This window comes from Oryctolagus cuniculus, chromosome 13, assembly GCF_051225735.1.
Source record: "Oryctolagus cuniculus isolate XC-2025 breed Fujian yellow rabbit chromosome 13, ASM5122573v1, whole genome shotgun sequence".
Lineage (NCBI taxonomy): Eukaryota > Metazoa > Chordata > Mammalia > Lagomorpha > Leporidae > Oryctolagus > Oryctolagus cuniculus.
Genome location: NC_142879.1, coordinates 28547000 through 28572574, shown reverse-complemented (window position 1 = coordinate 28572574; position 25575 = coordinate 28547000). Strand labels below are relative to the sequence as shown.

At 41.3% G+C, this 25575-nt stretch overlaps 1 long non-coding RNA gene across 11 annotated transcripts in view; it reads left to right on the top strand.

Moving 5' to 3' along the window:
• LOC103350973 (uncharacterized) overlaps window positions 1–25575 on the top strand; it is a 265690-nt gene that overhangs the window by 23449 nt on the left and 216666 nt on the right. For 2 of the 11 annotated variants that reach the window (XR_011381448.2, XR_011381449.2), the window contains one exon: window positions 8201–11145. The exons of 5 other annotated variants lie outside the window; for them this stretch is intronic. This is a non-coding gene — a long non-coding RNA (uncharacterized LOC103350973). Of the gene's footprint in view, window positions 1–36; window positions 5226–5269; window positions 6115–8200; window positions 11146–25575 lie in introns of those variants that run through there. 4 more of the 11 variants (XR_016219625.1, XR_016219628.1, XR_016219627.1 and 1 more) reach the window with 2 other exon arrangements.

Sequence of the window (25575 nt, the reverse complement as noted above, 5' to 3'; positions counted from 1 at the left end):
TTATGGACAATGTCTTGGTTTTTTTTCTGTTACCAGGACACAGAATAACATCTACATAAACACCATTTTTTATATGAACTCTTCTCTGTCACTGATGTTTGAATCAGTTTTTATGATAGCAGCTTATTTGAAGTACCATTATAAGGATGATTCCAACAGAGGCATCATATTTATGTCATAGTTTAATGGGGAGTTTCCAGCTACAGCTGATGAAGTGAACATGTGTGATAACCACAGCTTCCCGCCAAACCCATACTAAAATGAAATGAAAGGTGTCATTTAAGGCATAAATCCTCAAGGACAGAGAGAATAGGAAGAGACAATACTAACAACATGATGGAAACCAGGTAGGTAATGGACAGGCAGCTGACCATGAAAACTGAAGGCTGAGATAGAAGAAGCACCGAAGCAGTCTGATTTGAGTCGCTAAGTCCCAGAAGGCTCAGGAATTGGCAGTAAAAGGTATCTTTAATGTGAAGGTGTAGGTGGGACTGAGAACTGGGAAGTGTTGGTGAGGTTGTTAAAGCATCAGTGACATCCCCGACTGGGACTCTGTTACAATGCAGGTGGACAATTGCTGCCCTCCTCCATTCCTCTACATCATAATATAAAGAGAGGAGAAAAATTTTCTGGAGAGATGAACCAGAGGATCTCTGGACCTGGGGACACTGGCACAGCAAAGGGAGGGATAACTGCCTAAAACTAGAATGATCAGACAAATATCTATATAGTAGAAAGGGAAAACTCCAACTGCATTCCTTCATGCCACTCCCCAATGCCAGAAATCACACAGGATGTTGGAATTCCTTTTTCCGAGAAATCTAACTAGTCTAAGAGCCTGGACCTGCAAGTTCTGACAGCCAAGGATCCAGGAATGAAAAAGCCAAGGGAGGGGCCGACACTGTGGCTCACTTGGTTAATCTTCCACCTGCGGCACCAGCATCCCATATGGGCGCCAGGTTCTAGTCCCGGTTGCTCCTCTTCCAGTTCAGCATTCTGCTGTGGCCTGGGAAGGCAGTGGAGGATGGCTCAAGTGCTTGGGCCCCTGCACCTGCATGGGAGACCAGAAAGAAAGCACCTGGCTCTTGGCTTCGGATCGTAGCAGCGCGCTGGCCGAAACAGCCATTTGGGGGGGGTGAACCAACAGAAGGAAGACCTTTCTCTCTGTCTCTCTCACTGTCCAACTCTGCCTGGCAAATAAAAAAATAAATAAAAAGCCAAGGGAAATTCCCTTAGAATGAAGTCCAAGTTTATTATGACCCCTGAAGGGTCACCTCCTCACAACTTCCAACAGTGCTTTAGTTCTCAATTATCAGACATCTGAGGGAAGTCTCTAACACAGAGACAAAAAAAAAAAAAAAAAACCAGAAAAAGAGTTTTGGAGGAAATAGAAAACATAATGTGAAGAAAAAAGAAAGCTGTGAGGAAAGAACCAGCCTTGAAAATATAAAAATTATTATATTTATGAAGCAAGAATATGATGCTTAAAAAATTCAGAGACTCTAATATAATCTGGACAATTGAAAATATCATAGAAATGAAAAAGAAAAAATAGTTCCAATAGAGTAGAACAATTTGACAAAGATAGAAAAAAGAAAATATTTTTCAAAATTAGAGAATAAATTCAGGAGTGCCTATATGCAAATCACTGAACTCTGGAAAGAGAAAACAGACCAACAGAAGGAGTGGAAATCATTAGAAAAGTCACAGAATTTCCTATTTCTAATTGTATGAGCCCACCAAGAAACTACTATAATGGATGAAAATAGATGTGCACTATGAGATATCACCATCGCGTTTAGTACTGGAGATACAGGGAGAATCATAAAGATTCCAAAGGGAATAAAGGGTGAGGATTAAGCCACAGGTGTAGAACATCAGAATGGCATTTGAGTGAGCAATAGCAGCACAAGAAGTTAAAAGACAAAGGAATAATGTTTTAAAAATTCTGAGCATAAATGAATTCCAGCCTGGAATTTTATATTCTGCAAAACCACTATTCAGAGCAAGGATATTTTCTGATATGCAACACTTCAAAGGAATGACTGTTTTTTTTTAGATTATTTATTTATTTATTTAAGAGGTAGAGTTGCAGACAGTGAGAGGGAGAGACAGAGAAAGGTCTTCTGACCGCTGGTTTACTCCCTGAATGGCCGCAATGGCCGGAGCTGCGCCCATCTGAAGCTGGGATGCCAGGAGCTTCCTCCAGGTCTCCTATACGGGTGCAGGGGCTCAAGGACTTGGGCCATCTTCTACTGCTATCTCAGGCCATAGCAGAAAGCTGGATGGGAAGAGGAGCAGCTGGGGCTAGAACCGGTGCCCATATGGCATGCCACCGACGCCGCAGGCGGAGGATTAACCAAGTGAGCCACAGCGCCCGCCCCCAGGAATGACTTTTATGACCCCTTTTTCCATAACTATCTAGGAGTTGTGATATACCAAAATAAGACAAGGGGAATGATATGGTATCTAGTACACAAAACAACAGGGAAGAAAGTACTAGGATGCTAATGAAAAAAAGTCTTAGGCCATCAGCTGTGTGATAGAAGACAGAGTCCTTAGGGCAGGCTGGACCAGTCAGATAATCCTGGGAATATTCCTGATCTTGCCTTCTTTCAGAAAAGATTTGCATGTCAAGAGAACAAATTATGGATGAATTTGTAACAACCATTTAGAAAACAACACAAATGAAAAAATAGAATAATAACTCCAAAAAACCAAAATGTTCAAAACCGTAAATAAAATCATAACATACCATGTTCCTTATTTTGTTGATTTAAGATGTCATCAACCATGAGATGCACCAATATTGTATGTACCACCAAGAAAGAGAAACCTCTGCCACCAGACAGTGACAAAATAACATAATGTTGGTCCCAGATGGAATAGGAACCTGTCATATCAGTCTCCTGTTGCTTTGAAATTTCTTCCACTGTAGTAAGAGATTTATGTGTTTCTCTGTCTTTACTTGCATTTTCTCTGATAGGGAATCCTTTCCATAGACATTTTTACCAACATAAGACAGTTTCATCTACTCGTGGGTGTCTGTTCTAGGATTTCCCAAAACACTGGGTTATGTTTTGCAAGGAAATATTTAATTACTGTCATTCTTACAATGACAAATATTTATTTTACTGCTGATAAATTTATGTACCACTGTTCTTTTTTTGTTTTGCCTTTGTACATAACCATTTGTTTTAATGACAATTTTTCCTGAAGGTATTTTATGTGGCACTTAAACTCAACATTTGTTTTCCTGCCAACCATGCGTGAACTCAGTGAAGTGAGTTATCAATAGCTTTGACCAAACTTGTGCAGATGCAATGATGATTACATGGCAATGACTGGATAACAGCGTTTGAAACACATCCTAGTTGTCAGACATGTTAAAATGTGGGTGGGGAGGAAAATCTTAAAATCAACTGAATAAAGTTGCTTCTCTATGATTAGGATAAACATAGTCAAAATATTTTAAACACTGAATATGAATTAACCATAAGTTAACCAGAAGTTAAGAGTACTGCAAAAAGTTGTGGAAAACAGAATTGAACGATAAGTTCTTTTTGATGCAAAAAAATTGAAATACATTCACTCTTCCCCACAAAAGAAAGACCAAGGCTCGCACCTGTTCTATGGATTGGCGGGTAACTGAAATCCCACAAAGTGCCTGGTAAAAGGCAGTTCCAGAAAGTGCTGTTGACAGTGAATGACTGTGGATGACCAGGAAGGGAAGGTCAAATGGTAGATTTCTATTATTTATAAGCGTGGATATGACTTGGAAGAAATTAAAATAATTGGATGTCTTTGCTGTTTCAGAAATACCTTCTGTTTATTTATGAATAAGTTTTCTCAATGGCTTTTCTCTGGCTCATTCCAGCCATAAGTAATTTTTATCCACAGATACATAAACCAAGTGGAGAAAACAGAACCCTACCATGTTAATTTCATTAAGAGATGCATAAAATTTATATTTTGTGTTTAATAATTTATTTAAATTGTATTGTTTTGCTCAGTGTGTACATTTGAGTATTATACTGATAATCCAGAAGATATTTTAAATATGTACAAGTCTTATAGTCATTGAGAGCTTTTAAAAATTAATTCTCTCTCAACCTAGACATTTGTTTGAATACGAAATGTGATCAATAAAATACTTGAATATAAAAATTTGTTATATTAGGATAATACTCAATGGGGAAATGAAATTGAAATAATAATAAGAAAAATGAGTTTGTGTTTCAAATGTGTGATGATGGATATCAGAACACTATGATGGTTAAATCCCAGTGCATAAATATAAAGTGTTCATTTAACCATTTTATTTCAAATTCTTATAGACTAAAAATGATATTTATAACTGTTTAATATTAAGGGAGAAATTTGACACATCAATTTAATGTATTGTGAGATGGTTGCAGTTTTTTGTTTATAAGTGCCCTAAAATAAATTTTAAAGGTTTGTGTATTGGTGACAAAAAAATTGAAATACATACATAGTTTTGGTAATATGCATTTCCCATTGACTTTATGAACATCCTTTATATGCATGAATTTCAAAATATTTTGCACCAAAATAAACTTACCTTTTATTTCCATTTTCCATGAACTTTTTGAAGTACTTTCATATTTCATGGTGATGAGTACAGAAGGTATATATACTTTTTATGGTCACATATGTGAAAAATATGTAAGTATACATGTTACATATGAAAATATATGTGGTATGTTTATTATATATGAAGTTTACACACATATATGTATATGTGTATATACATATATGATGATGACAATGAGTGAGGCGGTGGGGAAGAAAAGCCAAATCTTTAATATCTAAGGTGTGAATATGATTGCGGATGCTAATCTTGCAATGCCATTCTATACAAGTGACCAGTTACTGAAAGATATTAACATAAAAAAGAAGCTAAAAGAATACAGAGAAGCTGCCTCTGGAGAGCAACTCTGGGGTCTTTTAAAAAAATAAGCTTCTGAACTATTTGAAATTTTAGACTATGCACATATGACTTTGATAAATAGAAAATTTAAATTTGAAATAAATCAGTGGAACATAAGATTGCTAATGTAATTTTCTTCTAAGTAAACTCTCTTGGAGTTTACTAGCCTTTAAATTGTCAGCACTAATTTTCCACTGGCAGACATAATGCATAAGACGCGACTAAATACACTGTCGATCTGTTATTCATATGGAATTGTATTGAACTGAGAAAGATATCTGTGTTTTACTGAAAGTGAATTTTTCTATTCCATTTCAGATATAATCTTACCCAAAAGATCTAGAAATGAAAAGCTTTCATCTCTAAGCATCTACTTAATGAAGGCGTTTATAGCTAGCACAGTTTGTACTTTGTGGGTCAGTAATTCTGACTGGCTGTGTTTTTAACCGGCTCCAAGCATCCTCCTCTCTACAGTGTGCAGATAAGCCTCCCTCCCTTGCACTTTCTTACCTGTTCGTACATTCTCTTTCCTCTGCTCACTTCTTAGTTTGGTTGTAAGCTGGTGGATCATATTTCTTAGTCAAGAGTCAGTACTTCTCATTTTTAAATTAATCTGAGCCCTGTTAATTAGTAACTATCAGAGCAGCATGACTTACTTAATGGGAAAAGCACTGGGGGACTTGATTCTTACCCCTGCCAGACCATCTCATCTGTGCATTTCACTTTTTTAATGTTTCATTTTCTCACTTGCTAATGGAAAGGTTTCCAATAGGAGCTCTCTAAGCATCTCGCGGCTACAATATTGTATGAATCTGTGCATATGCATTTGCATTTATCTAAATGCTTTGTTACTAGATTAAATCACACAATGTGAACTAAGTGGGACTTTTTTAAATAAAGCTTTGGATATTGTGTACCATAGATTGACAAATAAAAACTTAAAAGAAAGAACTGGGTAGACTTAAGTGACTGGCACATACAATTTTTAAAGGAAAAAAACACTATTAAAGTGGCATTCTATTGCTGGTGACTTATGTATAGCATGATATTCTAAGGATAAATCCTTCATCAGTTGTGGCACATTTATGAGCAAATGGGACATATATTTTCGAAATGTTGGTTTTAAGCTGTTTGACTACCCTAAATGTTAGCCCATAAAATTTATCCTGCTACAACTATCTCTTTTTAAAAAATTTTTACTTATTCTTTGAGAGGCTGAGGGTGGGGATGGGAGACAGAATGGAGAGGAGAGAAGAGGGGAGAGGAGAAAGAGGGAGGGGAGAGGAGATTCTGCCTGCTGGTCTCACTCTCAATCAAGGTTTCCCACTTGGGCGGTAGGAAGACAATTACTTAAGCCCTCACCGCTGTCCTCCAGTGTGTATGTTAGCAGGATACAGGAGTCAGGAGCTGGAGCTGGAGCTGGAGCCAGGCATCACACCCACACTCCAATATGGGAAGTGGGCATCTACACTTTTAGGCCAAATGCCTGCACCTATCACTGCTAGTTTTATGTACCCTGTGATGTTTCCAGCCAATGCAGAAGCTGACTTTCTAAAATCAGATGAATACCTTGAAAACATAAGTCATCTATAGTTAAATAACTGGAAACTATTCTAAAGAAACAACATCAGGCGCCAACATATAAATCTTACTAAGTGTACATTATACCCTATCTAAGAAAAAATTCTCAATTTAGTTACTGCACCTAATGAAAACAGTAAGAATCATGCCTGTGATAGTAAGAGTTACACCAAATCACTGCAGGCACTACACACTACACTGTGCTCGTTTTGTTACAGGTGAGCTCAGACTGTATAGGTCTCTGGCTACTAAGGAAACTTGATCCATAGTTGGAAGACAGTTATCTTTTGCTTTTGAGGTTCTATCACCTCTGACAAATGCCGTGCCAGAATCAGGTGAACAATATAGATTCAGTTCCTTTACTGGAAAAAGTATTATGGAATGCCAACTCTTTGTTCAAAGAATCATGCATTACTGATTCTTTAGAGCCCTCAGTTTGTACATGAGCCAGGGCACTACCTCATTGTTTTTAAACTTCTGATATCCATTAGGACTATCTGAGGATTTCGTGTTTTTGAAATTCACATGCCTGGACCCCACCACTTGGTCTACAATTTGTTTTTTGAAAACAGTACTAAATGCTAATTCAAATATCAACAAAATTGAAAAAGACCATTCTGTACGACAATGAGACATTTGTGACACAACCAATTTATCTTGAATCTATCTGAATTCTAGACCCATTACTTTAAATTTGATCTTTGGGAAGGAAATATGAGTGGTGACTCCTGTTAGCTCATCATGTAATAGCCTGCTTTTTCTTTTGTTGACAATAGATCATGGTTTCAAGGAAAAGAACTAGTTATATTCTACTTTTTTTTTTTTTTGACAGGCAGAGTGGACAGTGAGAGAGAGAGAGACAGAGAGAAAGGTCTTCCTTTGCCGTTGGTTCACCCTCTAATGGCCGCCGCGGCCAGCGCACCGTGCTGATCCGATGGCAGGAGCCAGGTGCTTCTCCTGGTCTCCCATGGGGTGCAGGGCCCAAGGACCTGGGCCATCCTCCACTGCACTCCCTGGCCACAGCAGAGAGCTGGCCTGGAAGAGGGGCAACCGGGACAGAATCCGGCGCCCCGACCGGGACTAGAACCCGGTGTGCCAGCGTCGCAAGGCGGAGGATTAGCCTATTGAGCCACAGTGCCGGCCTATATTCTACTCTAATCTTTACTGTTTTTCCTTTTTAGGGGGCTTTAGTGAATTATTTATTCTATCTTTCTCAAAGCTTGGGGAGAAAGGAGGGCTGTAAGTCATTGGACAAGACATATAAAAAAATAGGTTAGAAAAAAAGTATACCTCCTTTCTGCCTGTGGCTTTCCCTCATTTGTTTATAGGATCAGTACCCATGATCTGAGCCCATTTCCCAATGAGAATGATGTATGCAGTCAGAACCTCTCATTTTTAGTATGTTTTCATCTTTCTAGATCCCTTCAACTCATTGCCTTTCTAGTTAACTAGTACAGTAGGTAAAAATGAAAATTCCAAAGGAAATATAAGTTATGAGTTCTCCTTTCTCCCTCCCTCCCCTACTGATTTTGTTTTCTATTATTCATGACAAAAGATAATAGGGTTATAAGTGATGGAAGTGGGGACAAGAGAGCAAAGACTGGAAAATTTTGACATACCTTGTTCTGTAGGAAATCAATATTCCTAACGAAATCTTCTCCCCAGCAGATCTTGGCGAATTACCTGTTTTTGACATGGATGGAAAGCTACAAGATAAAACTAGTTCCACATGCAGTGAGGAACAGCAATATGACCTTAAAACGTGGTGGGGCTGACTTGGTACCTGTTGCCTTCATGGTGGAGCAACTCAGCAGGCCTCTCCATGGCCTTCTGATTGGCAGCTGAACGTCCTCTTTCTGTTTTCACTTCTGGACATGGACAAAGCCCTAGACTGCCAGGCCCAAACCACCTTCACAGGTTTTAGAAACCAAAGTCTTTCTTGGGCTAGATTTTTCTCCCATCTTTTCCTAGACATATTCTTTAATTCACACACGCATGCACATACTGTCCTTTCCAATGAACATGATGAAGGGGAGAGAAAGAAAGGTGAAGGATCCAAGGGAACAGACAGATCCTGTCTTTGATCTCAAGTCTCTTTGCTTCTATGGTTCACGGGACTTTGGTTTTGGAGTCTCAGCCCAATTTTAACGTTCGAGCTGCCTATTACTGGTGAAAAAGGGGGGCAGAAAAGAGCCGCTTCTCTGTCTCTTTGCCTTCATCTGCTGTTCACGTGGAAGTGTGTGCGGCTGACCCAAACCTCGCTGACATGTCAGCGTGCAGCCGCAGGACGAGGGGTGTTTGATTTATAAATGGAATGTATAATAGGCACGATGCCTTCTGAGCCGTACGTTCATGGAAAATCACATGCCGCTCACATGAGGGACCAAGATCTTTTTTTATTATTTTAATGAATTGAGTTTTTTCAGTGCACCAGGGAGATAAGAAGATACCTGCCAATAACCCTCTGATTGTGTCCTCGGCCAATTGGTGGGCTTGAACATGGGTACTCCTCTCGTCAATTGAGTTTGTGTTAAGTCAAGGTTTAGCTTTGGATTTGAAGCTCTCGCTCAAACAAAGCCGCAGACGCTCCGACAGTGGAAACCATCACATAATTCTCCTCTTTGTCTCTTTAAAGAGCACGGGGTTGGTAAAAAAATCCATTTTGGGAAGACTCGGTCTGAAGATAATGATAGTGAAGATGAGAAAAGACAGCAGGTTATAAGTTCTGGCCTAAGTTCGGAAAGAGGAAGAGAAAAAAAGGTTGAAAAGGTAATAAACTACAGCAAGGCCAACAGATCAACCAACAGGAGAAAAACCAACAGGTAACAAGGGGCCTCGGGAGCTTCTGAAGAATAGAGATCAGTAGGAAAGCATTTTGAATGAGAAATAAAATGCTCCTTCCTGTCGGGGAGGAAGGGAGGTGTACAGTGCTTGAGAAATGGGAAAAAAATGCAATTAAAAACCAGATATGAATAAAGATCAGGTGAGGGAGGATATCACCCTGTGGCCTTTGGAACTGTGTTTCTGCTGCCTCCCAAAATTATTTTTTTTCCTGGAACAAAGGAACAATGTTGTGGAAAAGTGGGTGCCAGAACCTTTAGGAAAATGAGACACGGTGAAGCGGATAAAGGAGACAAAGACAATTGCAGTCATATGCAGAAAACTGAAGGCAGCTGAAGCTGAGACAAAGGGTGAAACTTTGGAGCCAGCAAGATGACTGAACCATGGGAAGGAAGGAGGGAAAGATGATTCACAATAACATTTGAAAGACATTGGCTTGAATATTTATTAGCGTGTTGCACACTGCTTGGCCTTGGGAGACTGCCTTTGTTCAGTGAACCATTTCCCAGTTTTAAGGCAATAAACAGGAAAAGAGCTTGAAAGATGGCCATGGATGCTTGGTCCATAGTGTTTGAGAGCGAACCTGAGATAAGACTTTGGCTCCGAGAGAGTGAGGGATTGGAGGCATTGTCACGGAGCAAGATCATCTTCCCCGGAACCCGGCTCCAAGAGGAAATGCATGATTACAATGCTATCAAAGGATGCCCTGTTCTGAGACTAAAGTTTCCACCACATCCTAGACTGGGGTGATTCCATTTCCATTTAATCCCTCCTATATATGGGTGAAAGTAAAGAAGGAAGGCCAACTATAGCATAACAGAACATTCTAACTCGTAAGTAATTCCCCACTGGGGACATCAAGCCTATATTTGTATCTGTGTTCTTTCATTAAAAGCAAACAAATCAGAGGGTATTTTAAGTGAGAACTATGGTCCATCCATCTTAGGATTTTTCCCCAGAAACAGGACTGAAGGATAATTTATGGTAAAGGATGATCATCATTCTTCAGAAGACTGTTCTCAAAATATTCCTGGCACATCCAAAAATATAATATCCTTAACCCTCCCTTGAGAGCATATGGTTCCGTCTACAAGGAATTTCTCTTCCGCTGTTTATTTTTAACAATAAAATGAATTTTTCCTAAGCCATCCAAGGGCCTACTTGTATAATTAGTTAGTGGGTATTTATTCTGGCAATGAAAACATACACATAATGTGGAGTTTCTGTTGAAGCATTTATTAGCAAAATTCTGCCCCAAGTGGGAAACAAAAGAATCTGAATATAAATGGAAAAAAAATTCAAAAGTTAGTTTCCTACAGAGTAGAGACACTGTGCCAAATGGCACAAGAAAAGACAGAGAAGAATGAAAAGCAAACTTGGAAAGCAGTGTTGTTTGAGGTATCAGTGAGCCTCTGAGTCGCCTCTGGGTGTTGGTGTGCAGTTAGCGGAAAATGAATGCTCTTGCTAATCTTCTAGAGCATTCTATCAGGGAGCAGATGCACCAGCACTAGCAATGGGAATGAAGAGGAATCCAAGTCCTGTCTAGTTCAATGCCCAAAATGTAGGTTTCCACTGTGGGGCTTGCAGAGGGGTGCCTGGACCACCAGCCGATGGAAGGGTGGAAGCAGGGCCATTGGAAGCTTCTTTTTGGATGTGCAGTGCATGTTCAGAAGCTCAGCACATGCGGAGGGTGTGACTGTGGTCTTAGGCCTTCTGCACAGAGGCAGCAGAATGATCTGGAAAAACTGAAGTCTAATTTTTCCTCCTTCACATTGGTGAGCGAGAATATATATGTAGGTCAATTGAGATAGTACCATGGCATTTCTCTCTGATCAGTCCAGCTGATACACAAAAGTCACTCACCATTCCTCCACAAATAGTATTTTGGGCATCTAAGGTTGCTCCATCATATGTCAAAATAGTTACCACCATTTCCTGAAAAGAAAAACCAGTGCACCTGTGCAGGGGTATTTACTTCACATAGAATTCCCGGGTTTAAATATGGGATGATTTGAGGACAAGGTCTCTGTCTTATTGGTCTGTATATTCTCATTGTCTTAGAGCATAACACACAGTGGGGTTGTGTATTTTTATTACGGGATAATAAAACTTTTTTATTTCTAAAGAAATTTAAGTGACTCTTCACAACAATTCCCTCAGTTTCTCGTGTAAAACACAAGATATTTGGACTAGAGTTGCCCACATTGGCTGGATTGCAGAACAAATTCTGAGGCTTTTCAAGTGAGCACATACCTGAGTTCCTTCCGTGCCTGCGCAATCAGAATCTCCGGGTGTGGGTCCAGCAAAGTCGCTTGAGAACCAGTGCACAGGAGCAGATCGGAGGTCCCTTCCACCTTTAGGATGTTCGGCAGTAACAGGCTCCTATGATGCTTTAACGTGTTTCTCATTAACTCCTTAACAGCAAAGTGAAGAGAGGGAGTTTTTCAGGCCTTTTGTCTATTAGAAGTGAAGGTAATACATCTTTGACATTATGATGTGTAGGAGAAAGAAAAAGAAAATAAGAGAAAGAACAAAGTATGCTTGATCTACACTACTGTTTTATATACTCCCGGAAGAAAGCCATGACTGTTGTTCCAGTCTTTTGTATTTGCATAGTTGTCAGCCATATCATCTCGTTATCTTGTGTGGATGTCCTCCATGTGACAACCAAAGCTAACTTGGTTTACAATGTGGTGGTGGGGTGGGAATGAGGGCCTTAGCGCTGTCGCAAGGTCAGCAGGACCCTGCGTGTTTGTGGGGTGAGTGGAAACTCAGATTCATGTTACCCTTGGGGAAGCTTGCGTGCTGGCAGTCTGTCCTGTTCTGCGGAGTCACACTGCTGATGGCTAGCCATGTGGACATTCCTAACGAAATGGGCTGTTGATGTCTGTAGCTTCACTTTTTGAGCAGTGAATCAAAATCTCCAAACATTTTCTTATACAATTTGGAGTTCTGCTTGCATTTAACACTATTTGAAATCTGTATGAGACAGTATTACAGGTCTAAAGTAAAATTCGTAATATGTGATGCTATAATTAGTCCAAAGAATTCTCATTTTTCAGAGACTATAAGGAGGCTTGAGGGGTCAGCGCCGTGGTTCACTTGGTTAATCCTCTACCTGCGGCGCTGGCATCCCATATGGGCGCCGGTTCTGTTCCTGGTTGCTCCTCTTCCAGTCCAGCTCTCTGCTGTGGCCCGGGAGGGCAGTGGAGGATGGCCCAGGTGCTTGGGCCGTGCACCCGCATGGGAGGCCGGGAGGAAGCACCTGGCTCCTGGCTTCGGATCGATGTGGCGCCAATCGTAGCAGCTATTTGGGGAGTGAACCAATGGAAGGAAGACCTCTCTTCTCTGTCTCTCTCTCTCTCTCACTGTCTATAACTCTGTCAAATTAAAAAAAAAAAGGCTTGGGAGCCCACCTTTGTGACTGGTGCCACTCGTCCATCCTCACCCCAGAACCCAGTGATAAGTAATGGGGCAGGTTTTGTCCCTGGTTCTCTTCCATACCTTTCTTCTCTTCTCCCTTTACATCCTCTCTTAGGGTTCTCTTGTTCAAAGGAACTGTGTTCCTTTCTTTTCTGTGTCTCACTTTCCCTTCATCTTCCAGGCTTCTACCAGTTCTCAAATAGGAACTTCAGAGGGTATTTCTAAAAAAACAGGGAGAAGAGACCTGGAACCGTGGGGGTTGTCTTCTCCACGATCTTCTTCTGTCCCTTTTCCACCATCCCAACCCTGTCCCAGAATTCACAAGAACAAGATACTCAGTGGTCACCTTGGAATAGCCCAACCAGTGAATTCCCAGGTTATTATACTTGACTGATGATAATGTTGATGGTGTTGATACTGTTGGTGATGAAGGTAAATGTTGATGACCCCAGTGTGCCTGGCTAATGCCACAAGAGCTTCCCTTTAAATGTCACAGATTAGCACTGGTACACTACTATCAGCAATAAGTCAAGGATGGCCACTCCTCTCCCAACAGACAGAGAACATTATTTTATTAGAGATGAAAGGGAGGAAGTGAAACAAAAATTTCAAGACACTCTAGTCCTGGATGACTTTGTTTATGCATCTGTTACCAACAAGTATATCCATGTGAACATACAGCTATTATATATATTAATCACTACATATGCTATATATACTTACAAGTAATATACATACTACTATATATGTGCTAAATGTATATTCTTTAATATATTATATTTCAGTACCTTATTTATCTTTACAGTTTTGTACAGTTGGAAGGAAAATTGGAATAGGAATGCACTGAAGAGTGTTTATGAATAAATGAGTATAAAGGCAATCTCAAAGTCACAGTGCTGGTGAGGAAAAAACAAAGAGGGATGATTAACAGTATTTAAATTCTAGGGATAACTTAAATGAATATATTGGCCTGTTACTATTAAGTAAGACCTTGCTCAATGACTATTTGATGACTGATTAAATAAAACATATAAACAAACAAAGCCAAAAATACATTGCTTTCTATGTGGGAAAGCCATGGTCACTAAGAATTAATCTGCTACAAATATTTCCATGAGTTTTCAGCTACTCTTTAAGGACTCAAGGGATTTCTGACATTAACTAGTATTTCCAGGAAATCAAGATTTCATTTAAATTGAGAGATGTAAGATTTTATGAACCCAAAGATTTAAAAGGCATTAAAATAAATGTTGACTAATCCCTTAGGGAAATCAGTCCAGGATTAGATTATGTTCCTATGATAAATCAGAAATGCTCAAGAAAATGGACAAAATACCATGCACATATTAAAATCTGTGTTTGTTTTACCTAGAAAATATGAAGGACTATGCATTCATGCTGTTGTTTTATAATACTTGTAATACTTTGCACATTTTACTCAATTATACTTAAGTGTAATACTACAGAATAATGCCACAGACATGTTGAATACTACGTGGCCTGTTCAGGGAGAAAATAGTGCTTAAATCTGAAAACACATAATCATGGAGTGACTTAGTTGTAAGGATCTTTATAAACCTTGTTACTGAAACCCCTTCCCTTCTCACAAGGAGAAAGGGGGTTCAGAGGAGGACACAGTCTGCTGTGGGTTACACCCAAAGTTGTCAGCAGAGACAAGTCTGAGAGTGGGATCCACGGTTTCTATCTTTTCCAGAATCATCTTTGACAGATGGTTCCTGAAAAGGAAGAAGCAACCAACTGAGATGCTTGTTGAAAAATTTCCCAAATATTCTGTCACTGCATTGCTAAAAATGTGATAGAAGAGGAAGAATCAATTCCTTGCCAAAGAAAGAGCCAACTGTTCACTGAAATCTGAGTGAAGCTGAAGGGAATAAATGAAACCACAAAGAATGATCTGTTTAGCTATCAGCTGACCGCAACAGAAAAATAACAACAGCTAAAGCATGTTGAGTGTGTACCATGTACTAAAGGGGGTGTGCAAAGCATTTTAAATGATTTTTCTTTCATTCATGTCTAAGAAGCATTATCTTACTTAGTGTTCCCAATAACCGTATAACATAATTATCAGCTGCATGATTCTGATGAGGAAATGGGTCTGGAGAGGGTAAGTACAATGTGCTTAGGGCTGAGAAGCCAGGAGTGGAAACCAGGCAGTCTGGCTGTGGACCCATAACCAAGCCTTTAGACACTATACTATGTCCCATGAAGGGGAGAAGTTTGTCATTTGATCTCAAAAGGAAGTCGCAGTCAGACTGACATCTCCAGGATTCAGTGGAAACCCACTTCATAACTATGTTTTCGAACCAACTCATTATTTCTCTTCAACCTTGAAATGAAGAATTCTGACTGTAAAATAGACAGGAATTCAAAACACTTGGTGGGAAAACCGACTTGAAAGATAATGTGCATTTCCATGAACTTTTGAAGTTCTCTTGGATGTCAAAACCCCTTGATTTAAAACAAAATGCTTTGCTAACAAGGTTTCCTTCTTCTTCTTCTTCTTCTTCTTCTTCTTTTTTTTTTTTTAATTTACTGGGCTACTTGAAATCTGAAGTTGGGATGTCTTCAATCTCTGGGAGGCAGTGTAGTCATCATATAATGCTGAGATTCTCAAACTGTCTGGTTTTAAGATCTGCTTTACATACTCTTACAAGCTATTGAGGACCCCAAAGTGATTTTGTTCATGTGGGTTTATTCCTATGATTATTTAGTATGTTAAAAATGAAGAGTGATATTTTTTAAAAAGATTAATTTTATTTATTTGAAAGGCAGAGTTACAGAGAGAGGAAAAGACAGAGGGAGAGAGAGAGAGAGAGAGATCTTCCATCTACTGGTTCACTCACCAAATGGCTGCAAAGGCCAGAGCTGGGCCAGGCTGCAGCCAGGATCCAGGAGCTTCTTCTGGTTCTCCCACATGGGTGCAGGGTTCCAAGCACTTGCGCTGTCCTTTGCCATTAGCAGGAAGTGGGGTTGGAAGTGGAGTAGTCGGGACTCAAACCGGCATTCGTATGGGATGCTGCCATCGCAGGCGGTGGCTTTTCCTACTGTGCCACAGTGCCAGCCCCAAATGGTACATTTTTTCCATTTTGATCATATTTACTTTTATTTTTTATTTTATTTTTCCCCAAGGAAACCTTTTATTTAATAAATACAAACTTCATGCATTTCATAAGTACAACTTTAGGAATATAGTGATTCTTCCCACCATACCTACTCTCCCACCCACACTTCCACCTCACCTCCTCCTTCCTCTCCCATTTCCAGTCCCATTCTCCACTAAGATCCATTTTCAATTCACTTTATAGAAGTGAATAGAAGACCAACTCAATACTTAAGTAAAGAGTTCAACAATTTGCTCGAAAAAAAGAAAAAAAACCTGTTCTTCAACAGTCGAGACAAGGGCTGTTCAAAGTCATTGCATCTTGAAGTTAATTTCACTTTTTTTAAAGAAACTTAACTTTAAAGAAGCACCCAAGAATGTTACACTTAGACATAATTATAACATAACTCTTTGAGAACAGAGATCCTGCATGAGTAGTTAGTGCAGAGTGATTCCTGTTGTTAATTTATATGACATCAGTGATCACCTGAGGCTCTTGACATGAGCTGCCTAGGCTATGGAAGCCTTTTGAGTCCACAAACTCCATCAGTATTTAGACAAGTCCATAAGCAAAGTGGAAGTTCTCTCCTCCCTTCAGAGAAAAGAACCTCCTTCTTTGATGACCACTTCTTCCCACTGGGTCTCACCCACTGAAGTCCTTCATGTAGGACATTTTTTAACCACTGTGTCTTGGCTTTTCATGCCTGAAATGCTTTCATGGGCTTTTCAGCCAGATCAGAATGCCTTAGGAACTGATTCTGAGGTCAGGGTGCTCAAGTGGTACGCTTTTAAAATATAAGAATTCACGAGAACACATCCTATTAGCTATCAGAAGGATACCTGCATCATGTAGCTTCTGGAAAAGTCGATGGCACACTTATGAAAGAATGAAAGTAAAAACAAATAAGTCTTAGGAGAATAGTTTTTTGGTTTTTGTTTTTGTTTTTGACAGGCAGAGTGGACAGTGAGAGAGAGAGAGACAGAGAGAAAGGTCTTCCTTTTGCGGTTGGTTCACCCTCCAATGGCCGCCATGGCCGGCGCACTGCAGCCGGCGCACCGCACTGATCTGAAGGCAGGAGCCAGGTGCTTCTCCTGGTCTCCCATGGGGTGCAGGGCCCAAGGACTTGGGCCATCCTCCACTGCACTCCCTGGCCACAGCAGAGAGCTGGCCTGGAAGAGGGGCAACCGGGACAGAATCCGGCACCCCGACCAGGACTAGAACCGGACTAGAACCCGGTGTGCCGGCACCGCAAGGCGGAGGATTAGCCTAGTGAGCCACGGCGCTGGCCAGGAGAATAGTTTTGACCTCAGAGATGCCCACTGCTATAATTGCAATCCACGCTATAAGGGTTCAAATTCTGGCTCTGTCACTCACTTCATGGCCAAGTTGCTTAATCCCTCCAAGATTCAGTTTCCTCATCTTGCAATGTGTATAGTAATGTCTGTCTGGTAGGCTTGATGTTGGTATCAAATGAAATAATGTATATAGATACCATAGCATAGGTCCAGGTAAGCACTGAGTTATTACCAATATGGGTTGTGCATCTTACTGAGAAGTCCCAGCCCACTGGCATACTTAGGTGGGGAATAAGGATTATCTGTACCCAGTGGTTGTTATATTATCCATCCTAATGGGGTCTGTCCCAGCCTGTTTTTCTATTTCCACTATTTCTCTCCATTTCTAATTATTATTTACTTATTTATCTGAAAGGGAGAGAGAAAAAAGAGTTGAGGGGGGAGGGGAAGAGAAAGGGCTCCCATTCTCTGCTCAGTGTCCAAATTCACACCACAGCCAGAGCCGGACCCTCAACAGGTGCCATTCAGATGCCAGTGCCATGCCTTTGGAATTCCCAGCCCCCAGAACTGTAGGCTAAATAAACCCCTATTCTTTATGAATTACCACATCTCAAGTATTTTATTATGGCAACAGAAAATAAAGTCAAGGGATCACCAAAGAGTGACTGGACATATTAGGATTGGAATGTCCCCAGAAATATGTAATTGAATTAGGGGGGAGAGATAAAGGTCACCAAAATGTCTGGGTTCTTTTTTTTTTTTCTTTTTGAGAACGTTGAAAATGACAAATCAAGAGACTGCAGTTTGTTCTCCAGAGCGATGTCTGTGTTGTGTCAGCTCAGCATCCTATTTCTGCAGTTTCTTCTTGTGGACTGAGGGTTAGCATTAAAACCCTCTAGCTCTGCAAGACGCAGGAGCGTCTTCAGGCGATGGAAGGGGCTGTTTAGTTCGGAGGGCTTCACTCAGGGGAGTCTCACTCACTTTTACTGCCTTGACCATCCATTTTCCAAGTCACGTGGTCAAAGCTCAAGGACATTATACTAAGCAAAAGAAGCAAGGTCAAGATAAGTATGTGCTACATGATTCCACGTATTTGAGGTCTCTGAATCAATCAAATTGATAGAATCGAAGGAATGGTAGCTGCCAGGGGCTGGAGGGGAGGAGGAAACACAGAGTTAGTTACTCGTCCATGGGCTTAACATGCAACCAAGCAGGAGCCTGCTGTACATCATTGTGCCTGGAGCTGACGTTGCTGCATTGTGCACCTACCTACAGCTCTTACCACAATAAAATAAAATTTAAAAAACTGAACCACTTTCTCTTATCTATCTGGAATATTTACTTGAAAATAAAAGGCAACTAGCTCGGTGATACTCAAGGAATAGATTCATGGGGCTTTCTCTTAGATTTGAAACAGGCATGGGTGGCTCAAGAAGACACAGATTGGTGCTCACCACGAGTTCTTTAAGTTCAGTGGTGTTTTGAGGACCTGTTTAAGCAGATACCCCAACTCAGTGTGTGTTATTGAAGAGTGGCATGTGAGATTTTGGAGGTCATTTTGTGAACCTTAGAAGCAAATGGCAGTGTTTCCTTTTATCCTACTTGTTTTTAGAGAAATCTGCAATGGCAGGAAAAACCAGATCCTAGCCCAACAATGAGGAGTACACGATAATGGGCCTCTGCAGGCGAGGAGCCTACAGCCATCCTAGCCAGGGGCTCCAGATGTTTCCTCTGGCCTAGCCTCATCTCTTCAATTTCATCTGTCTTGCACTCTTGCCAATTTCTTCCATCTAACTGCACCTCCCCCATGCCCCCAACCACTGCTCCCTGTAATGTCTTTAATTAAGCTGGAGACTAAGAGTTGAGGAGGGATGTGTTGACAATAGTGACCACTGCACTCCAAGTAGCATCTACTTATCCACAAGTGTGAAAACACATCCTTATCTTCTCAATTCATTTCCATGCCATCTCCAGAAGGTGTTGGATGCTCATGTCAATGGCCTTTCTGAAGCCTGGGAGGGAAAAAAAGAATTTTTCCCAGAGGACAGAAGATTATTTATGTTGGAGCCAACCAGATATTTTGCAGGGTCTGGTATTGTGGTGTTAGCCAATGATGAGCGGAAGTTAGTTTCTTCTGATATGAAAAAGAAGAAGAGTATAATGTTCTCACAGTGCTGATGTCATCTCCGATTGTTATTTTTGATGTATTTCAAATAATAGGATTTCTGGCACAAAGATTTATCTCAGGATTCAGCATAGTAGTGTTCTGAGATCAAGGGCCATGATGATGACAGATTAATATTAGTTGTGATCGTTTGACTAATTTGCTTTGAAAGAAATGAACACTTGGAAAAACCAAAACATTATTCCCAAGACTTTACATCCTAACTAGTGACACAACAGGAAATAGAGTGCAAAAAATTTTACTTTTCATCATGAAATGACAAGGTGGACTTTTTTCATTTGTTGTTTAAATAATTTAAAAGTAGATGATCTGCTCAATCAGACTTACCCCTAATGGTAGAGTTAGAAACGTGCCAGGGGATTCCAATTCAATCCCATCAAGGTGGCATATACCAATGCCATCTCACTAGTCAAAGTGATCAGTTTCAGTTCATAATTGATCATAATGATAAGATTAAGAGTCAGAGGGATCACATAAACAAGACTAGTGTCTGCTAATACTAACTGATAGAATTAAAAAGGAGAGAACAATCCAACATGGGAAGCAGGATACACAGCAGACTCATGGAATGGCAGATGTCCTAAACAGCACTCTGGCCTCAGAATCAGCCCTAAAGGCATTCGGATTTGTCTAAAAAGCCCATGAGAGTATTTCAGGCATGGAAAGCCAAGACACTGTGGCAAAAAACAAAATGACCTAAATGAAAGATCTCTGTGAGTGAGATCCCAGTGGGAAGAACGGGCCATCAAAGAAGGAGGTACCTTTTTCTGAAGGGAGGAGAGAACTTCCACTTTGACTATGGCCTTGTCTAAATAAGATTGGAGTTTGTGAACTCAAGAGGCTTCCATAGTCTTGGCAGCTCATAACAAGAGTCTTGGGTAATTACTGACGTCATAAATAAGGGTGTTAATTGTTAAATCAACAAAGAGAGTCACTGTGCACTTACTCCCCATGTAGGATCTCTGTCCTTACTGTGTTGTACTACGTGAATTAACAGTATAACTAGTACTCAAACAGTACCTTATACTTTGTGTTTCTGTGTGGGTGCAAACTGTTGAAATCTTAGTATATACTAAATTGATCTTCTGTATATAAAGATAATTGAAAATGAATCTTGATGAAGAATGGGATGGGAGAGGGAGTGGGAGATGGAATGGTTGCAGGTGGGAGGGTGGTTATGGGGTGAAAAAGCTGCTATAATCCAAAAGTTGTACTTTGGAAATTTATATTTATTAAATAAAAGTTAAAAAAATAAAAAAGGTAGATGATCAATTAACTCAGTTGTGATTCTTTCTTCTTTACACGGGAACTGCACAGCCTTGCAGTATCTTTCGTCGTTTTTGCTGGTGTGGAGATTGTAAGCAGTCTCCATTTTGCAGGCAACTGCAGCTGTTTTCATGGCTTCCCTTCCACACTGCATGGTTGTGCATGTCAGTTGTTTCACTCTACCCTTCAGAGAAGGGGATGGAGTTCGAGTCACTCAGGCCAGCTAGGTTTGTCTCCTAGGGTTGCCATGACAAAATACCACCCAGTGGGTGACTTCAATGACAGAGATTTATTTTCTGACCATTCTGGGGCCTCAAATTCCAAGATCAAGGTGCCAGTAGAGTTGTCTTCTGATGAGGGTTCTCTGCTTGGCTTGTGGCAGTGTGCCTTCTCACAGTGGCCTCCCTCGGCCTTTTCTCTGTGTGCACATATTCCTGGTGCCTCTCTTCTTACCAGGGAATCGGTCCTGTTGGATTAGATCTGCACCCTGGTTACCTCATTTTGTCTTACTTACCTCTTTAGCCCTCTGTCCATTTTTAGACATGTGGCTGTTTGTAACAGGGTTTTAGGTGGCAACTTCTCGTCATGCCGAAAAAGAAATGTTTGTAGAATTCTGATGGTGGGGGAGGGAGAGTGGAAGATGTTAATTACCTGTGGCTGAGGCCGGTAGTTTATCGGAAAACAGGGGAACTTTCTCTGCAGGCTTCACGGTTACTTAAACTACGAAATGAAGAGGGTTGAAGAACATAAAATGTAAAGTTTTCACATATTTTTAAAAAAGATTATTTATTTGAGAGGCAGGGTTTCAGGCGGAGAGAGGAAGAGACAGAGAGGTCTTCCACCCGCTGGTTCACTCTCCAAATGGCTGCAGTGGTTGGAGCTGGACTGATCTAAAGCCAGGAGCCAAGAGCTTCATCTGGGGCTCTCACATGGGGGCAGGGGTCCAAGCACTTGGGCCACCTTCCGCTGCTTTCCCTGGCCATAGCAGAGAGCTGGATAGGAAGTGGAGCAGCTGGGACTCGAACTAGTGCCCCTATGGGATGCTGGCACTGCAGGTAGAGGTTTAACCTACTACACCACAATGCCAGCCCCAGAGGTTTTCAAAATAAGGGTCTGCAAATCCAGAGTGAGTAGGGAAAGCTATTTATATATATAAATTTAAAGCAAGAATGTGGAAGCAACTAGGTGGTACAGACCATAAGCTCTTCAAGGGCAGGGACCACCTCTTTAATTTCCTTTGATTCCCCCTAATGCTTGGTGCTTAGCGCTGAGCAGGTGTTCCGTAAGTGTTTGCTGGCTGTGAAGCCAAGTGTTAATATGCAGAATCTTTATTTGTCCTCATGAATCTGTGCTGGGGGCCATCGCCAGAATAGCCCAGTGAATTACTGACTCTATAATTAGACAGTGTTATACCAGGCACTCCATGTCCCTGCTTCTCAATGTGTCCTCACGATGACGTAGTGGCAGTTGCCAGTCTCGCTGGGGCCTGTGTTCAGCTGATGAGAATGTTAATTTCCCTTTATTTTCATGCTTGGCAGAGGAAAAACTCATCGTTCAAGCCCATCACAGAAGGCTGTTCTTTTATAACTCAGGAAAGATTCCTCTTCCCTCCTTGAATCACAAGGAATGGGTTGGGAGTTTAAATTAGAAAATTGAAAAAGGGTTTGTCTGCTTGTGAAGTCAAGCACTGTAGTCGAGTAGTTGGAAAGAGAAATACCGATGCTGTTTGCTTCTATCAACTCAGAACTGATTGTTTGCAGGCATTTTATGAATATATTATTAACTCGCTTTATCTTCTCGCAAGCCCCGTGGCAAAGCTGTTGCATTATTTGCCCATTTTACAGATGAGGGAATACGTTCAAAGAGATAAAATAACTTGTCCAAGGTTATATACATGTAGTTAAATAACATTTGTAGACTATCATTGATTGGGACTGGGCTGTTGCGCTGACCACATGCTAACGGATCAAACCAACATGAAAGTCACTCATGCTAAAGTCCAGGTAACCAAGCCAAAGCTAAGTTGCTTATTGGATCCCCTGAGAATCAGGAGAGAGTGATAATAGCCAGATCCCTCAACAGGCCAGTTTTAGCCAGCATGAGAAGTGCCCTCTGCTTTAAGCCTGATGAGAAAAGTAAATTTGATATGATCGGTCCACTCCTTTGCTCCTTGTTTCTGCCTTTTCCTGTCTGTGTGAAAGGACTCAGCACCACATTGTGCGAAGGGCTTTCCTGCACCCCTTCTGAATCTGAGGGCTGCTCCAATCATGACTCGTTCTTTGCTTAAACTGTGTTAAATTGATTTTTATTTTCTCAATGCTGACTGCTGAGGGTGGGGGTGGGGGAAGGTCCTCTATTTGCTGTCTCTGATTCCCAGACTGGTTTGCTCCATCTGTTTCCCCTCTCCCCCACCTCCTCTTCTTCTCCTGAGCGCCCAGGCCTGCTTCACAGGTTGGGAGGCATTGTTGTGGTTCTGCAGTTGTCTCTCCTCCCTTCTTCCTGTGTTTGGTTTGAGCTAAACAGGTAAACTCTTAGCTATCCAGAAAGTACGCCATGACTGTTCTGCTGGCAGGCATCTCTCTGTAAGGTGCTAGCAGCTGTGTGTTATTTCATGACTTTTTTCTAGACTCTTTCCTCTTCCATTCCTATTCCTCTAGACAAAGGAAGAAAAAGAGCTGGGATTGAGAATAATAGAAACCGCAAAGACACATTGATATGTACAAGTCAGCTATCATCATGTCTGGACTCCACAGTGCACCTTGGGGGTCGGGTGGCATGCAGGGCAGAATGGCTAGTCCTTGATCTATTCAGGAGCAACAGGAACCCTGTGTCTTAAATGCGTGCTCAAGCTCCTAAGATGGCAAATAAAGCACTGCACTCAGTCCACATCATTCACCCTCAGGCTGGGTGTCTGGAAAAAGTGCTAAACTCCCAGAGATTTCTAGGGGACTCTGGGCCACCAGCAACCTGACTCCACCTCACTTCCCCTCCATTCCCAATGCTAAGCCTCACAGGCCTGACTGAAGCAGCTGTGAGGGCTGGCAGGTGGCTCCAGACCAATTAAGGACTTAGGTTCCACGGGAATCCCCACAGGGCGTGACCCCAAAGAGCAGGCAGAGAACAACAACAACACAAGCAAAGAGGCAAAAAGGGGCGATCATAAAGAACACTTGCAGTGAAGTCCAGTAGCCTGGGGGGACACTTGTTGACTTTAAGAAAAATACCACTACTTAAGGAAATTCAAGAAGAGCTTGAAAAGATTTTCTAACTAAAAACTGTGATATGAACGGCCCAATAATTGGGGAGACCAAGTCAAGGAAATAGTCTTCAAGCAGAAAAGAAAAGGAAGCCAACCAACCAAAGGAAAGAAAATAATGAGGGAAAAGGCAAGAGAACTGGCAAATATGAGATTCTGGATGGCTAACAAAAAGTAAGGCTACGAGAAGCATTCAGATAAGGAGAAAATAGAAGCAACGAAGGAGAGGCAGCAAGTACAGAATAGGAGCACATGTCCCTGAAGTGAGGCTGTTGAAGAAAAGTAGGAGGGGATCACAGGTGATGGGCGCAAAGGATCCAGACTTTGTGTGATCGGCAATGATGAGAAGGTTATTATTCAGTGAGGCTTGTTGCTATGAACTGAACATTATGTCTACTTATGTGTCTAAGTGTATAGACTAAAGCATGAAGGGACACACAGGGAGGAAGAGATATATAAAATTTGTAGAACCGTGTGTGTGTGTGTACACGTAACAGGTCTTTATAAAGGTCACAGAGAAGATATATTAAGAAATTACGCATGGATTTCAAAGTTTCTTGCACCAAAGTAAATTATTCTTCTAAGCCCATTTTCTGAGAACGGTCGGAAGTTCCTTTTTACATATCCTCCGACCCCAGGTGTATGTGTCACTTCGCACCTTCGGCTGTGTGTGTTGCAGGCAATGTCTAAGTTCTTTGTAGGTCTCTGTGGTGTCTTCTAGCCTGAACTTAGACACTGTGTAAGACTGCTGTATTCTGAGTCTCGATGGCACTTTAGATCGCTGTATTCTGAATCTAGAAGACTCTGAAGATGTGTGACTAATTTACTTTCTTTTCTATTTCTTTATCTTTGCACTCTGGCCAGAACATGAATATTGGCTACTTAGGGAAGGAAAGAAACCAGGAGAAATGATCTTGGGAAGTGGGGGTGGCTAACATTTTTTCTTCTTAAAATCGCAGTTTCCCGCAGGCAAAGTTGTGAAGAGGGAGGTGGTTCCTCACCCACAGGCCCCTTTCCATGCCACCCTCGGTTGTCTGTCAACAGACAGCACCCAGTCCAGATGAGTACTCATTGTGGCTTGAATATGCCACCATCCCAAAACTATTTGGACTCATTCTTTTGGTTCAAATGTGAAAACAAGCCAAAGCAACAACTTCTGAAGAGGTGACCTTACAGTTGTCCTCAGGCCACAGGAGAAGGTACTTAGGGTCAGGAGAACCATTCGGGACCTCCTCAAGTACCTGGGATTGGCCCACAGAGAAATCATTCAATTGGCAAGTGTGAAGTGCAGCATAGTTCAGCCCAGCTGTCAAAGGCTGCATCCAGACAAGGGAACAGGCAGATCTCGGAGCGATCTCCACTCCCGCTCTGGAGTGGCAAACCCTGTGTGAGACCCTCAGGCTTCTTTTCAAGTGGGTCCAAGAAAGGGTTGACAGATGAGCACAGGCACCAACTGAGCGGTATTCAGCAGGAGAAACTGAGCAGGAAGAACAGTAAGCAAACAGCTGAGAGCGCTTCCCATGAGTACTAATTCAGGCATCAAAGACAGACCTGACAACACCATGAAAGCAGCAGTCAAAGAGCCAGGTTGTGGGAACAGAGGACAATCAGGCAGAAATAAAGAGCTGTAAAACACTCAGTGCCAGTGCCTCCCT